We start from the raw sequence: 17,955 nt of genomic DNA on the forward strand, positions 1-17,955 counted from the left end.
CCTGGGTCTTCATGTGGCTAAACTTGCCAAAGCAAAGAACACAAGCACTGTGTCACATCAGCCAAGTCGCTAAATAATGCACATGAAGGATAACTTTGACTAATATATTAGCTTTTAATTTGCTAGATTAAAATTGGAGGGGGAAAAAACAATTTGCCTGTCTTTAAAATATATTTAATATTAAGGGCAAACGTTACAGTAATTGTGTTTAATAACTATAGCTAACATTAACTTACAGCAATGTAGGATTGGCTTGAATTGCTTATAGCTAACATTACAGAGAAAGAGAACATAGTCAATGTTATTTTCTCAAAGAAAATGTAAAGTTAATAAGACACATACCTCATATGTATTAGGTATCAAACTTCGGCTTCTTTTTAAACAGGAGGTCTGGCCGTTATAACCATAGACATAATATAAGGATAGACGCCTCATGGACCGCTCTCGCCTATTGTCGCTGACGAGATTTAGGGCGGCCATCTTGGAGCGGTACTCCGCTCCACTCAGCCTTATGTGTTTAGCAGGCACAATGACGTATCAGCGCATTTAATCGATCATAACACACTTTTTTGTTTCTGTAAACCATATTCAAACATCTATCAAAGCAACATTTATAAACAATTGTATTTTTAAGTATGTTTTTAATACATAGTTCATCATATTTAAATATGCTTAGTGGCTATAACAATAGAATAGGAATGGAATATTCTGATATCGATGTATGAAGAGCATATTACAAAGCACACACCCGTTCATAATTTATTTAATACATTTAGTAATATCAATACATATTTATATAACTATACAAACACTAATAAATAAAGATTAATAATGGCACAAATAAATAATGATTAATACTGAATTATATATATATATATATATATAAAAAAATAAAAATTTAAAATAAAAAAATTATATATATATATATATATATATATATATATATATATATATATATATATATATATATATATATATCATTTGGTCATTTGGTGGAGAATGACCGAGCTAAGATCCTGTGGGACTTCCAGATCCAGACAGACAAGATGGTAATGTCGAACCAACCGGACATTGTGGTGGTGGATAAAGAACAGAGGAAAGCCGTTGTGGTGGATGTAGCAATACCAAGTGACCACAACATCAGGAAAAAGGAGCATGAGAAACTGGAGAAATACCAGGGCCTCAGAGAGGAACTGGAGAAGGCCTGGAAGGTGAAGACCACAGTGGTGCCTGTGGTCATCGGGGCCCTCGGGGCAGTCACCCCCAAACTGGAGCAGTGGCTCAAACAGATCCCAGGAACAACATCAGACATCTCAGTCCAGAAATGTGCAGTTCTAGGCACAGCCAAGATACTGCGCAGAACCCTCAAGCTCCCAGGCCTCTGGTAGAGGACCCGAGCTCAGAGGATGAAAGAGACCACCCGCGGAGGGTGAGAGGGGAATTTTTTTTTTTTTTTTTATATATATGTTTATATGTATATAATATGTTTTTCAGCCGACGAGTCCAAAATCCGATGTGAGATTCATCCGTGCTGCAGTGAATCCGTCTCTCTTTATAGATTTCTCCCTCTTCTTCCTCACACCGTGTCTTTAGGAAACTTTCAAAACAAAAACGGAAGATTTAGGATGTATCTTACTTTTGACAGAGTGAAAGAATATAAATAATAGTCTTTACCACCTGTGTAAACTTTGCCGGTGAATGTTATAACACATAATATAAGTTTTATAATATGTGTTATATTGTTTCATTTCTAATATAGGCCCTTGTGTCAGATAATCTAAGCCAATGTTAGAGAATAATTATTTTTTTTTAGATTTACGGAATCTCAGTTAGCCTTCATAGCGGGGCTGAACCCGTATTACACCAAGCACTGTAGCTAATATTAGCTGGTATCTCGCCGGTGGACATAAATACAGTAAAGTAATATTCTAATCACAATATATACACAATAATATGTCCATCTTACTTGTGAAATGTTGTCTGTGGAGCCCTCACATCAATAATCCATCGACCAGAACAACAATATCCCTCAGTGCTGAGGCATCTTCTGCTATTTTGATTGAGCAAAGTAGGAGGGTATACCGCTCCAAGATGGCCGCCGTATTTCCTGCGCCGGAGCGGTCCATGAGGCGTCTATGCTTATATTATGTCTATGGTTATAACTTGTTAGGTTTGCGCCACAATATGGAAGATTTCTTCTTCACCAACACACTGCACGCCTGTTGGTGCACTGCTGCCTCTCACTGGTGGAGATGGTGTATTGCACTACTTAGCCCTTGTGTTTAGAAATGGGGTCCATACCAACCGACCCCACACACGTAAAACTTTTATCATTTGCCACAGTTCTCTACGTTTGCCTCAGTCCTCGCACGCACAAGGGTTAAAACAGCCTTAAATAATGTTTCAAATGCTAAGTTCATAAGTGCTTTGTAGACATCTTGCTGTAAAACTTTAGGATCGATTAAATTAAGAAAATTAAGACTAAACAACATGGCAGAGCTATATAATATTATTACATAAAGCTAATTTCTAAAGTTTAATCGGTAATACTTTTATAACAAATTTATGTCAGATGATGATTTCTTGGTTAATGTCAAGTTGTCATAACGAAGACATTTCGAATAATGTCAACTTTGTATTAAAAGTGTCATTATTTACCGAATGACGCTTTATGACAACAGTCATAACTATTCATGAAGACTTATTAATGTTCATGACAGGTGTTATGTTTATGACAGTGTCATGACAGTCTTATTCAACCCCCTTCAAATAAAGTTTTACCCATACTTGGATGAGATGAGATACAATATTTAATTTTCCTTTGGGATAAATGGAAAAAAAATTATTAAATTACATCATAGAGCTGCATTTGAATGGTTTAGCTTTGTAGGACTTTTATATACCTTTCAGAATCAAACTCAACAGCCACCCTGATAACAGTTTATCTTGTTTCAACTCTTCAGGTATAAAGCAACAGAAAAAAAGTGACATGCAGCATGTCATTTAGTGATTTGGAGAGTTTACTCGTCCTTAATGTGCTTTTCAGGAACAATAAAGGCTCAGAGGATCAAAGAAGTGGCTGTGACAAGGACATGTGCTTTAAAAGGTGGAGGGTAGCGTAAATGCTAGTAACAGTCATTTAGGGCACTTGGAGTTAAGGAGTAATGATGGTCTGACAGCCTCTAGCTGTTTGGAGAAAACGAGACGTGAGCAGTGGCTTTGAACATCAGCCAGATGATTTTGTAGCGAGATTCCTGCTCAGTTGGAGATTTAACGGTGCTTCGCGAGGTATCTGAAGCATTAAATGCGACAAGCTTTAGTCCCGGTTGGAACGCCTTGCATCATGTTTGTCTCATTATCCCACCACCCAGTATAACGGAGAGAGGGGAGGTAAAACCTTTTTTGGATGAAACTGGTGCTGCTGATAGAGGTGGGGATTTGAATGCACATCTCTCTGTAAGATGTCTGATTTATCATTCCAACTGGCCAAGGAAGGGAAAAACAGAAACAGAGGTGTGAGGTGTAGCCTTGAATCCCTGGGTTTCTCCCTCAGATAAGAGGGTGACTGGACAATAAGACGTCAGGCTCTGATCAGTTATCCCACACTGCCATCTGTGGGCAAAATAGTGAACACTATGTCTCAACAAGAAATAAAAAACAACAAAAAAAAGAATCACCTCTTACATAAGTGATCATGTATGAGCTGCTTCTCCACAAGGCACTCGATCGACTGAAGATGTGGATGTGACCCACATCCACTCCTCAGACACGCCGAGTCAGAGTTAAAGACATGGAAAGGGAGATAGAGGCCACCATCTTCTACATCCTGCTGCGTTTCTCCTGGCTCAAAACCGGTACATGTATAATTCTTCCACCCGATCCCATCTGTTATAGGAGAGTAAATCCTGGCAGAAGAAATTTATCCACAGCCAAGATTTATTTACTGGAACCAACTTTGAGTTTTCGTTGTGAAGCAGTCTGTCTCTTTCTGCCTCTCATTCTGCTCTCCTCCCCCGCTGTGCTAGCTGTCCCACGGGCTCCCCACTACCTCGGCCCTGGTCGATAGCCACTAATGAAAGGCGCCTTTATGAAGGCATCAGCTGCTTTCCCTCGTGGGGTAAGCGGCTCTAATTTGAAGTAATGGCTATCGGCTGAGCCACTGATTTATTGAGCCGGTGATTAGTGCGTGGTGTGAACACCGGCAAAAAGGAGGGAGGAGACGAGGATGGAAAGGAAGATATAGAAGAGCAGGAGTAGAGCAGGATGGAAAGGAAAATATGGGTGGTAGTGGCTGTGATAGTGGCACAGTGTTGGAGTACGTCATCAGGGGCACCTGCAGGATATTATCGGAGTGTACGCACAACACCACCACTGCACCTGACCCACAGCCACATCACCAACTCACATCATGTCGCACGCCAGCACAAACCTAAACCACACAAATACAGGCCACATGCACGTAATGCGATCTAATAGGCTTTCTTTTTTTCTTTTTTTTCTTCATAATTCTTCAAATTATACTAAATAATGAAGACAGGGAACAAAGCCTGTGTGATCGATGGGAGGTGGAGGATGGAGATCTCCAGATGAAGAGTCTGAGACATCCAGAGGAGGAGAAGGTGAAGCAACAATGTTTAATTTCTACTCTTTTGGGAAAGTTACTGGATTTAACTGCTAAACTCCCCTTGGCGTGACACTCAGGAAGAGTGCAGCAGATGTCATGGTAGGTCAACCGGGTGACCCATTAACTCCTCGGTTTGCAAAACCACACAAAAAAAATCTGTTCAACTGAGTACCTCCCCAGAACAGCGCACATGATAAAAAGCTCAGGCGAGGTTCACTCGACCTCTCTTAAGACTACGGGAGGGTTAAAACTCTGGTAATTCATTTTAGCTAGCTTCACTGCATAGTCACATTTAGCTCACGGCAGGAGTGCCAAGTTGCCAAATAAACAAGAGAAGACTGACCAATATCATTCAGATTTAGGATAGATACATGGGCAACCCCACAAACTCACACAGATGTGGACTACGTACAAAATGTTTTCACACAAAAAACATTTTTTCTCCTCTATTTTGATCACAATAAAAAAAGGTTAGATAATATAAAAAAATTCAATAACTTTTTTATTTACTTAAAGGAGAATCTCAAGGTATGCACAGTGTGTACAGCTGCAGGTGCTATTGTACGTTATGATACCAGAGTCAATATTTTATAACAGCTTCTTCTAGTTTTATGTTCTATTAAGGTTTATACAAGTGTATTGCTGGAAGAACTGGAAGCTCATCAAATTGTTGTTTCCCTATTGTTCCTATAATCTGTCTAAATTTCAGGAGTTAGCCTGAATATTAGTAGGATGACCAATTCTGGACAGTGACCAGCCAATCAGTCGTCAATCAAGGTGAGCTATTTTCAGTATCTGCTCACACTCCTGCTCCTTAATTGAAGTAAACATTGTATACAAAAATATTTAATTTTTTCAGTTCATTTTAATAAAGTTCAATAATGTGTAGACTTCAATTGTGGGTGCACTGTTTTTTTATTTTGCTATATCGGAGGGAAACTTGTAAAAGTAAAATTTTGCTTATGTTACAAATACACTTAAATGCTGAAAGTGCTTCCTGGCCATCAGCATATAATTACCATCGGACCATAACGTCTCCCTCCACCACTGCTTGCTTTCCTGCTGTGCAAAGAAAGTGCCTACTGTGAAGCAAGAACCAAAAAAATATCCTGCTGGCTTATTTCTTTAAGCCAGGCACTTAGTTTATGTTGTCAGAACAGAAGTTGTGTGGTTTGAACCAAACTGGGTCAGATATTGTGACCTAGTTTATGGGGTTGGATGGGATGCTAGAGGAAGCCTCATCTTTCTTCGTGGAACCTGAGAAGAGTTCACTGAACCACCAAAACGGAACAAAACAAAATTGGTAAGATGTTAAAATCTTACCATATCTTGGTGAGTTTGTCACATCAAGGTCAAGACTGTTTATTTAAGAGAACAAACTCTCAAGGTGGTATTACAATAAAAAAATCCTTTAATATTCGATGTCTTGCTATCCGAGTTCAGCTGTCTACATGTGGACTGGGTTTGAGCGGCAGACGTACAACAAAATGAATGTTTGACAAAATTATTCACAGAATGAATCAAAGGTATGTTCTGGTGAGTTACTTATTCAGATGGATTTTAACTCCAGGAAGCCTGGTTTTAAGTTACATTGTCAAAAAAAAAAAGTATTTTCGTACAATTGTCATAAAGTAATGAGATTGCTGGAATCTTATTGCCTGAGGTAACAATATTTTTATTTGTTTATTTTTAAATTAATTAATATTACACACTTTATATTTCTTTTTAAGATTATCCCATTTCTTTTTGGCCTGAGACGGTGTCACTACATCCTGGAGACCCATCTTCTCTAGAATGGACCTAGAAAATAGAGAAAAATAGAGAGAAAATATTTTAATTATGAAAGGAATCATTTTTTTCTGAGCAACCCACAAAAAGCACAGTAAGCTTAGGTGTTGTATTATGTCGAATAAACAGAATTTGTTGACATGAATAGTGGTATCTTGAAAACAATGCATCAAATTTCTGGATAGAGGTAAATAAAACTGTAAAGTTATTTTACCTCCAGGCTACTGTCGCAGAATTTTTGGTCCCTGTGAACAGGTGGCTGTTTTGGCCCCTGAGGGAGATGAAATTTTCCGTCTGCTCCTTGGTCCCTAAAAGAAATGGGCAAATTAATGTAAAGTGACATGTCTTGATTAACATTCAAGGGTTAGGGTTAGGGCTACCAGGTTTATATGTAGATAAGTTTATATATACTTCTGCGAAAATACCAAAATATCACTAGTGTTTTTATACTGAGATTTACTTACATTTCAACATTAAGTCTTTATTGCGTTCGGTAGAGAAAGCTGTTCAAAAAACAATAATAAAAAACTACATTATTATCAAATCTCCAGTTATCAGTAAAGACATTACAGTCATATCTTAACTGAAATATACCTATTAACACACTGTTATGGCAGTTAAGGACAACGACATATCAACCGAAATGATTTTGTGAGGAATAAAAAAACCTTTCAATATAGCCTATATTAATTGCATTGTGTATGTATCTGTGTTTGTCTTGCATTCATCAATGAAAATCCAGTTGGATTTTCAAAACAGTCATGTGTTTCCGCAGTCACCATGCCAGCTGATAACTGTTTAGCTGAGTTGGCTAATAATGTTACGGTAACAGAGATCACCGACAACGTCGGACTAATGTATTTATGAAAACTTTTAAGAAACCAAACATATATTTGACAATTAAACTGGTACATTCTTGCCTATTTTTTTTTTTTTTTTTTGAGTAAATTTGATGTAAATTAAAATGTAATGGATACAAATTTACTTACAGCATTCATCACTGTCTGACGCCATTGTTGAGAATTCTGACCCGCAATGAATTATGGGATATCGTGGGCCGTGAAGGATACACCGGACCCATCCTTCAAATCGGGGGAAAAGAAGGACGCATTTGAAGGAGTCTTTGAATTCGGACAGGCCTTGTCGCCACGCTATGACGTAATCGGCCTTCAAATCCGTCCTTCGAAGGATGCAGACACTGAATTCGGACACAGCTACTGATTAATTTTCAAGTGTGCAACAAAAGTACCTTTTGAAAATTGCAACCTTCTAAACAGGTATTAAATGTATTTCTTCAAAAAAGAATAAAAGAAGTGAGTGAAAACGTCAGAGGGGCTGCAAACAAGTTCTGGACACAACTAACTGGCTGTATTGTTCTTCTGTCCAGTAGAATGACAAACCATAATTACAAAAAAACAAGGTGTGGTGTGGCAAATGAAACATGAACAAGCCTTGCTGTGTCAACGGGAACTGGAGCATTGTGTATGTCATGGACAAATGTTAGTGATTGAGTAAAATTTAAAACTTCAATACAGCCCATGCCTCCAGGAAGCAATCATTTTGGAATAGCAGAGAATGCAGACCCTCTGAATGAAATGTAGTGTGGAACAAGGGCTTGGTTTTTATCAGGCTACCCAATAGCTAACACTTTGACCTTCCACCAACTGGAAGGTCAACTAATTTTAGTTTTGGAAGGACAGGAGACGCAATTCAAGTTTCAAATAGGAATGTTTATTTTTCTAAGTAATTTATTCTTTAATAGCATACTTTTTAACTTTAAAATCTGCTGAGCCCTCAGTATCTTTAAATCTACTTAAAGAACCTCAGGCTTAGCAACTGGAGTTGGAGTCAAAGAAGGGACTGGAATAAAAGATGGAGGACACCTACCTCACACACACACACTCATTCATACAAATATCGGCTTCACCAGCTGTATAGGATCAGTCCGCCAAGGCAGCTGACCAGACCCAAGTTCCAGTGCTGATGAAGCAGCAGCAGCAAACAGAGAGCTGGCGCCATGGCGATAGCCAATAGGCCACAACAACAACATCAATAATAATGCAGAATGTCTGTTTCTTAAATTTAACATGGCATACAAGAGAGAGGGGTGAAGAGAATCCGGCGTTACCGGGGGAAGAGGCTGTTCCGCATCACCACCGGCAACTATCGAGAGGAGAATAAAAGTTTTATCATCCAATCAGCCATCTAAGACAACTATCACTATCACTCACCTCTGTGTTGATCTGAATTTACGCCAGTTTGGCCTCCATCAGGACCCTTGATCTGAGCCTGGCAGTTCTGGTGGATCCCCAACCCGGAAGTGAATGGTTTGAGCAGGTAGGATAAAGAGAGGGAGAGAGATAGAGGTCACCTCTTTGTCACCACAGAGGCATGGGGGACTTCACCTTAGATACAACAATCATACCTGCCACAATACATTTAATCAAATTAAATTTCACTTTCCATTGTTAAATTTGGTCATTTGTTTGAAACTCTGCAAAAATATTGCAAACTAACCAACAGTTGCATCTACTTTGCTTATTTTCAGCAAAAGCAGCTGGAGCTCTCTATATTCCCAGCATTGAATTGATTAAAAACGAGAAGTGATATTTCCCACCGCTCTGCTGTTGTGATGTCTGCAGCTTCGGATGAGCCGAGCTGGAGCCGGGGCCACAGATAGGAGTCACGTTTTCATTAAAGAGGCTAATGACGTATGGAGACAAAAGGTGCTTATTAGCTGCAGGGAAATCTATTAGACATGAGCTGGAGGCCACTGTGATAAGGAACTGATTACAAAATCACTGAAATGAAAATGACTTGGCAGATAAGTACAACTTCTGCACCGATTTCCAGTCACTCTGGAAGTTTAAGTTGATGTCACAGATTGAAATGGGGGGAGGCAGTTGGAGGAACTGAGACTTCTACTTATGGGAATGGATTTGTTAGATTACTTGTCAGCAGTCAGTAGCTGCATATCCATTACAAATCTTTGTCTACATTCTGTTAATGTTGAATAAACACAATTTTGCAATAGCAGTATTTTCATTAAATAAGCGATACAAATTTAAATCACAAGTGAATAAACTTGTTTACATAAAAAGTCACCCTAGTTCTACAGTGCTTCTCTGAGAGAATATTTAAAATACTGCTTGTACTTTAGAAATCACTGAACAGCTTAAAGATCTGATGTTGTTGGATCAACCTTCCAGACCTCTCAGGTCTTCTAGTTATGGTTCTGCTCTGCATCCCCAGAACTTTGTCTGAAAAGACACGATATCCAGTAACTTGTTAGTCTTTCTGTTATTCAAGGACAAATTACAGTTTGTGTTCACATGAGAGACTGAGATAAGTTCAAACCAAATCGAGCAATAAAACAGCTCCATAAATCATCATGTCTAATGACAATTACTCAACTAGCCAACACTAATGTTTTCTGCAATCGCATGCAGGTATCTTCTAATCTGAATCACAGGGTCATGTCATGTTGAATTTTGTGTGTATGCATGGATCAGCTGGGCAACTGATCCAGAATGTCCTCTCCATGTTTGGAGAGGACATTCTCCAAACATGGACTGTAAATATGCTTCACAATCAGGACAGAGTTCCTCCTCAGGCAAAATCATCAGCTAACCACTGGATCAGCAGTCATTGACTTGATTTTTGCCTTGCTGTGTGATTAAGCACAAATATACTGGAAACTATTTATTTTTGTGTGTGTGACAAGGTATTTATCAAGAGGCCAGCAGGTGTCCCATCAGCTTTTGGCTAAAGTAAACCTGAACTTACATCTGGCACTGAAAAATGATTAACTTTTCTGTTTAGGTTTTACAGATAAGATGATCGATATGGACCTGATCTGATTCACAATCTGTACCGAACCTGATACTGATGTCAGTTTTTTTCTGGATGTTAGACTGAAACCAGTCCAAATGTGTCCTTGGCATCTCCAAGTCATATTTTAATTATGTAGCAGCTAATTATGTCTTAAATACTCAGTCTTACCAATTACAAATAAGCATATATTTCAAACATATAAATAGATGTATCATTTTATATGGGGTTGATTATTGATCCTGTTACGGAAGCCTTGGTGGACACTCCGCCAGTAGCTGAGGCAGTTTTCTGCAGCTCAGCATTATCTTCCTCTTCATCTAATTTAGTATTAAAATAGAGAAAATGAAAAACCTAGAAATTATTGAACGGAATATTTGCTAATATATTCATGGCTTCTACTTGTTCAAGTCAGGCAGTTTGTTTGCAGAAGTAGCTCATCTAGATGGGGCTTATAAGCTGCATTTATTTGTCTATATTCTACCAATGTCAAAAAAACGTAATTGCCGTCTTTCCATTAAATAAATGGAACTAAAATCACAGATGAATAAGTTTTTCACATATTAAGTCACCAAAAACAGTTGACAGGTTAAATAGAGACAATGGTGCTGACGGTTGTGGGAGTTCGCCCACAATCAGCAGGTTGCTGGTGGTGGTCAGAGGGCCTGGTGTCACCCAAGGCAGCCATGGATATGTGTGTGTGTGTGCGTGTGCATGTGTGTGTGTGAATAGCTGATTGACTGACTGTAGTGTGAAGTAGTTTGGGGTCCTCTGTAATGGTAAATGACTACAAATACAAGCCATTTACCATTCCTCACATAGAAACCGCACAATCTGCTGCTACTGTTAGAAACCATGTAAATTGGTCGGTCATAAGTTATTAAAAACACTTTAAAAATGTTAACAGTATACTCAGTTTTTGCTCAAAATATAATCTCCTTTTTTATTGTACTGTTTGGATGCACTTCTCTCGGCACCTTTTCTTTATAATAATTAAAAATAGGTCACAGTAGGAAGGCTTGTTTAATCACAGTGTTTCTAGTAAGTAATTTTGTCTCTGTAGCAGCTAATTATGTAATTATCAAGTTTGTAATTATACATTGGAAGGTACACAGCAAATTTGGAAGTGTTAATTCAACTCCTAGAGAATGGAATTCAACACTTTGAAAATGTCTATATTGGTCCACTCTTGATTGTGTTAAAATGACTTTTCTGAAAGTGTTATTTGTGATAGAATTGAAACATTCTCAGTAGTTGAAAATTAACACAGTGTTGATTTACCTAACACTACTGTATAGTGTCAAAAATTAACACTATGAATGTGTTAATTTAACACAGAATAGTGTTAAATATAGAACACAGAAATCTGAGTTTTAAAATACTACTTGTAGGGTGAGCTCTGGTGGCGCAGAGGTTAAGCACAACCCACATGTGAAGGCCTTAGTTCTCAATGTGGTTGTTGCAGGTTCACTTCTTGGCTTTTGCTGCATGTCTTCCCCCTTCTCTCATTACCCACTTTTCTCTCAATTCACTATCAAATAAAGGCCACAAGAGCCAAAAAGATGTTTTTTTTTTGTTTTTTTCATAAAATACCACTGACCATCAATAATCCCCAAATTAATTTTAAAAGACATTAGATGCCAATTGAATCTACAAAAACACTAGCACCAGTTGCAGTACATAATCTACTTTTATTTCAAAACAACATCAAACAGCACTGACAGCAATATACAACAAAAGCCATACATTCATGGTACTTTGCACTGAAGATGAAGTGTGCTTTGAAAGATAATCAAAAGCTACCATGGATGGTCAGGAGTGGTCTTGTGATCACTGATGGTGAAGTGTCTTTGGTGCTGCTCTTGTTTTCACAAACGCAGGAGGAAGGGCTGCCCTGGTTCCACAACAAGGAGAAAGGCTTCAACACTGGCTTCCATCTTTGACAAAATGCTAAGAAGACGAATAATAAAAAAATATTAACTATATGTAGCACAGCTACATTCAAATGGCAAATGAAGCCAATAAGAAAGTGCTTCTACAAAGAAGTAGGATCATTAGAATAACCACATACCTGCACATATCTGACAACATGGTTCACAGTTTGACATGAGCCGTGAAAGGCCCCGATACTTCTTGGGGCCTTTGGACGTAGGAAGAACCTATTGGAGAAGAATTAAGATATATTTTGAAAAGATCTCTGGCTCAATTTTCTTCTCTCAGATTCCAAGATCTCCCAGATCTCACGTGGGCCAAAGTGAAACCACACAGAAAACAACAATCAGTGTTCGACGTCACAGAGTTTAATCAAAAACAAAACGAAGCATGAAAATTAAATCAGAAAACTGCAAAAAAAAAAAAAAAAAAAAAAATCAGAAAGCATACATTCTTTTACCTGAGACAAATAGAAGGGAAAAATGCCAAAATAGAAGAAAAGCAAAGACGAGTCTTTGGAGAGTGCTCATGCATTTTGCAAAAGCAATCTGATTCGTTCCTCTGTGGTGCCTAGTTTTATCCAAAAGGGTGTTTCCTTGTTTTGTTTTTTTTTATTTATGCAATTATGTAAAAAGGCGTGTCCTCTCCTTGTATAGCTGAAACCAGTTTCAAATTACTAAGTTGGGACATTTTATTACCTTCCAAGATCGGTTTAATTTCAGAACTACAACGCTTCTCTCTCTGGACAAGGGAGACCAAAGGTCATTTTAGAGCAGGGGTGTCAAACTCCAGTCCTCAAGGGCCGCTGTCCTGCAACTTTTAGATGTGCCTCTGCTGCACCAAACCTGAAAAGAATAATTAGGTCATTAGCAAGGCTCAGGAGAACCGATCTACACAGGGAGGAGGTAATTAAGCCATTTCATTCCACTGTTTTTTACCTGTGGCACATCTAAACACTGCAGGACAGCGGCCCTTGAGGACTGGAGTTTGACACCCCTGTTTTAGAGCAAGCTTTTCTCATGTGAGTTTGAAACCTGGACTTTCTCAAGTTCTCCAATTGAACAAAAGATTCTTGTTTTAAACCAGAGTTCATCCAAAGGTATTCTTGACTTTATTACCTCGCCAAGCAATATCCAAAGACAGGTCCCTGCAGTAACTTTAACAGTGACAGAGAGAGCCTGGCACCATCAAGTCATTCAGAACTTCTCCATCCTCTTGGATCAAAGCATCAATTTGAAGAATTAAAACACTTATAGAGTGTACCTGAACATTTTCAATAGAAACTAGGGCTGTTGTAAACGAATATTTTAGTAATCGAGTAATCTATCGATTATTCTTACGATTAATCGAGTAATCGGATAAAAAAAATTACAAAATGAAATATTGGTAAATCTGGCATAATACCGGTGTTACTATCAGATATCAATATCAGTCCAATTTTTCATATTTGAGCATCCCTAACAGTTGCTTTTTTGTAGTTTAGAAAACTAACCTGTAACAATAATAGCTCACTTTCTAAGTTAACCAGAAGAAAAGTTATAGAAAAATCTGAAATTATATTGAATTTAATAACAAAGAGGCAGGCTAACAAATATGCTTATAAAAAATGTCTACAATCCAGCTTTTAGTTTAATCTTCAGTGAGTTTAATAGATTAATTAAACTCACCTTGCTACCTAACCTGTCACGCTTTGGGTTTGAAAATACGGGAAATGCCGCCTGGAGTGGGAGGAGAGGGCGAATGAACGAACGTAAGATGGGGTGGAGGGGAGGAAATAGACCAGCGGACTGACGAACCGTTAGACCGGGGGACGAACACGGGGGGAAGCAATACGGGATATTTACGACACCTTCACTGGTCACACTCAGAAACTCATCTACCAGCCATGTACGATGCGCTCCGCCACCCGTTTCTTCAGACCGGGATATGAAATTTATTGTGCGGTTCGTCGGTAAAGCTACATTTACACGGTAAGCATCAGCTACTCAGCCGCCCGCCCTGTTCAGGCTATCCGCTCACCTCAGCGCTCTTCCCGCCGTTCGCTTTCAACCAGCAGCCCCGGAGGAGAAATGCTGCCGTACTCCAGGCATCCCCCAGTCATTTTAAGGATGCTTATTGGTTCCCCAAAAACGATAAAAAGTCGGGCATTATCATCAATCAATTAAATCCCCACGGGCCAATCTTGAAGATTGGACTTTATGCCGCTGAGACTTAGCTTTTGTCAACAACTCAGAGGCGGAAGTGAGAGCTCCGCGCAACGCAAATGAAGTCCCGGCCGGAACACGGTGCGCTAACTAATAAAACATAAATTAACGAAGCTTCGAGGCAGGTAAATTTTCCTCGAGGAATTTTAGTAATCGAGGTACTCGAATCATTCGAGGAATCGTTTCAGCCCTAATAGAAACACATTCATTCTAGACATTTTCTAATTATTATGCTAATTTTGATTATATTTAACTAACGATATTACCGTTTAGCCTACGTTAGAGACTACAAGTAGTTAATATAAAACTACAAATTAGACTAGTTCAAGTCATGTTAATTTTAACTAAATTGTATTCTACTAATTAAATTGCAATTATTAAAAGTATTTGTTTTTCCTTAAGTTTTAGTGTTTCTCTGTGGAAGATGATGTTAAGAGTTGTATTTACACAAAAGTTAATCTTTCTGGTGGGGAAATGGCATCAAATCCGGACCAGACCCTTACTGGAAGACAGGGAGATGATTAGTGGGCATGACTGGATAATCGAATGTGCAGAGGAAGGAGTCTGGATCGTACTTTATGAAGCGGGGGAGGCGAGCGAGGAGGGGCGCAGAGCTTCCACAGCTCCGGTGGTTGGCTGCTTGCTGGTGGACTGGGTGAGTTGTGACCGGTTTGGCTTTTCAGGTTCCTCGGCTGGATTAAATGGACAGTAGGAGGGTGGACAGGTAGGTGAGGACTGGAGGTGAGCCACGGATGTTTCAGAACGGGAGCAGCGAGGAGGACGGGAGACAGACGCCGCAGGAGGAAATCCCCAGGCCAAAGAATCAGGGTGACGCTGGGTACCTACAAGAAGAGAGGAGATCAAAGGTAAGATGAATAGTAAGTTGTCTGTGAGGACACAGTGACTGTAGTAGTACCACGAGTAGTAGTCAACCATCTGGCATCTGTCTCTTCTTCTCTATTATGGTGGATCGCAAGCAACTTTAAGGTCCATGCTGCCACATACTGTACACGAGTGTGTAGCAACATTTCTTTACATCTATTAAATTCTATTTTTTAATCTTGTATTTTGAAGAAAAACAAATCATGCTTTTCTTAATCTATAAATATCCATTATGTTTCCTTCATTTCCCAATATTCTTTAAAGACTCTGTTCTTGACCTGTCCTTCCAACCATTCTTTTCAATTTCTCCCTTTCAGATTCATGTTCTACAGTTCATCAATACGTGTTCTACATTTTCTCTCTCCACATCCTTCACATTTATCATTATTTTTTCTCCCCATTAAATATAATTTAAATAGGTATGACCTACTCTTAAATTAATTTGATCATTATTACTACTTCCCTTCTGTTTCTCTCATTAATATTTCTAATTAATACTGACTTTTGTACTTTATATAATCTTCTTCCTTTCTTATCTTCATTCCACCCTTTTTGCCATTTTTCTGGCATCCGTCTCTTCTTCTTCTTCTTCTTGGTTTTTATTGGCGGTTGGCAACAAACTTACAGTAGCATTACCGCCACTTACCGGTATGGAGTGTGGTTCGAGATGGTCTATATACTTTCACTTTCTACCTTTTCCCTCCACTAACTCCTGATTAAACATACCCTCACACATACACACCTGCTTATATTACCCAACTTGCTTATAGCTTTATAAACCCCTCTTTGATATTCTTTACACATTCACACCCAACTTGCTCTACTCATATCCTATGAAATAGCTTCGTTTTTTTTAAGATACCGAATAATTATTTGAATATGTCTACTCCCGAGATCTTTCCTCAAAAATTCTATTAAATTAAACCTTTCTTTGATACCTACACACTCTCTCAGCATACATCTTCTCTCTTCTTCATACTTATGACATTCTAAAATAACATGCTCTATTGTTTCAGACTTCTCACAATAATCACACTTTCCAGTTTTATGCTTTTGTATTTTAAAAAGTGAATAATTAAGCCCTGAGTGACCAAACCTTAACCTTGTTATTATTCTTTCCTCCTTCCTATTCCTTCCTCCTTTTCTTTTCTTTCCTACAGCCACCTGAATTTTATAATACCACCTTCCTGTTAACCCTTTGTCCCACCTTCTCTGCCATATTTTCATCAGCTCTTCTTTGGCTTTACTTTTCCCTTCCGATTTACTCATCCTAACTGCAAAACTAATAGGATCATGTGTTGCCTTCTTTGCCGTTTTATCAGCCTTCTCGTTTCCTACCAACCCTATATGTGCTGGAACCCACACAAATGTAACTACTAATCCCAAATTTTGTATTCTAAATAGATTATGATAAATTTCTAATAAGATGTCCATCCTACTATCTGTATTATTATATTTTATGCTTAACAAAGCTGAACTTGAATCTGAGCAAATTATTGCTTGTAGAGGCTTTACGTCCTCAATCCATTGTAAAGCCAAAAGTATCGCTAACATTTCTCCTGTGTAAATTGATACCCCGTCTGTGATTCTCTTCCCTATATTCACATTGAAATCTGGAATTATACATGCTATTCCTATTTTTCCGTCGATTTTTGATGCATCTGTATAAATTTGGACATGTCTATAGTAATTATTTAAATATGATTGTACTGCATACCTTTCTACAATATTTGACTTATCTTGTTTTTTTACCAATATTGATAAATCAACCATAGCTTCTGGTAGAATCCAGGGTGGTATAACTGATATTGGATTTGTTTGACTAATTTCTAGAGTGTCCACTTTAAGTTCCTTTACTTCCTTTTCAATTTTCCATCCATAACTCTTCATCCCTTTCTTTTCCTTTTCCCAACATGGTTTAATAATTTCCCGAGTTGGATGTCCACATTTATTGCCCATCAAATTTAGCCAATAATTAATTCCTAATGCAGTTCTCCTTAGATCTAGTGGCATTTCTCTCATTTCTACTTCTAATGCTGCTGTAGGTGTTGTTTTGAATGCTCCGGTACATATTCTTAGTGCCTGATGTTGAATACTGTCTAATCTCTCTAAATGAGTTTTAGCTGCAGAACTGTACACTAAGCATCCATAATCAAGATCAGATCTAATTATCCCCGTATAAATCTGTTTTAATGAATTTCTCCCTGCTCCCCAATCATTACCCGCCAAACATCTTAATATATTCAATTTTCTCTTACATTTATCGACAATCTTTTGGATGTGAATATTCCACTTTAATTTCTCATCAAACCACAAGCCTAAGAATTTTATATTCTTTACCTGTTCAATTTTCTGATTATATAATTTTAATTCTATAACCTTATTTGTTGTTTTTTTTTGAAAATACAATTACCTTCGGGCATCCGTCTCTGGGAATCTTTAGGTTACTTTCGTAACCCCGGTTCTCTGAGTAGCATGAGTGAGTGTCTCACAATGGGAACGCCCCTGGCGTAACCTCATCAGAAGCTCCTATTACATTACGCCAGCCAGGATTGGCTGGAGATAAGCCTGTCAGCGTCAGAGAGGGCAGGCACCCTCCCCCTATAAATAGGGCTGACGCTGAGCCGACATCTTATTCAAAAACGTTCACCTCTTCCTCGCAACGTCAGAGCAAGGAGGGTGACTTGGTGAGAC

At 38.5% G+C, this 17,955-nt stretch overlaps 1 long non-coding RNA gene across 1 annotated transcript; it reads right to left on the reverse strand.

The window, feature by feature from the left end:
• Window positions 1-6,300: 6,300 nt before the first annotated feature.
• Window positions 6,301-7,731, reverse strand: LOC106912994 (uncharacterized). The gene is made up of 4 exons (XR_015765363.1): window positions 7,402-7,731; window positions 6,877-6,915; window positions 6,627-6,720; window positions 6,301-6,424 (listed from the first exon to the last, which is right to left on the reverse strand). It is a non-coding gene; the product is annotated as an uncharacterized LOC106912994 (long non-coding RNA).
• Window positions 7,732-17,955: the final 10,224 nt, after the last annotated feature.

Source organism: Poecilia mexicana, unplaced genomic scaffold (assembly GCF_051168715.1).
Source record: "Poecilia mexicana isolate PSO_F unplaced genomic scaffold, ASM5116871v1 scaffold_15, whole genome shotgun sequence".
NCBI classification, from domain to species: domain Eukaryota; kingdom Metazoa; phylum Chordata; class Actinopteri; order Cyprinodontiformes; family Poeciliidae; genus Poecilia; species Poecilia mexicana.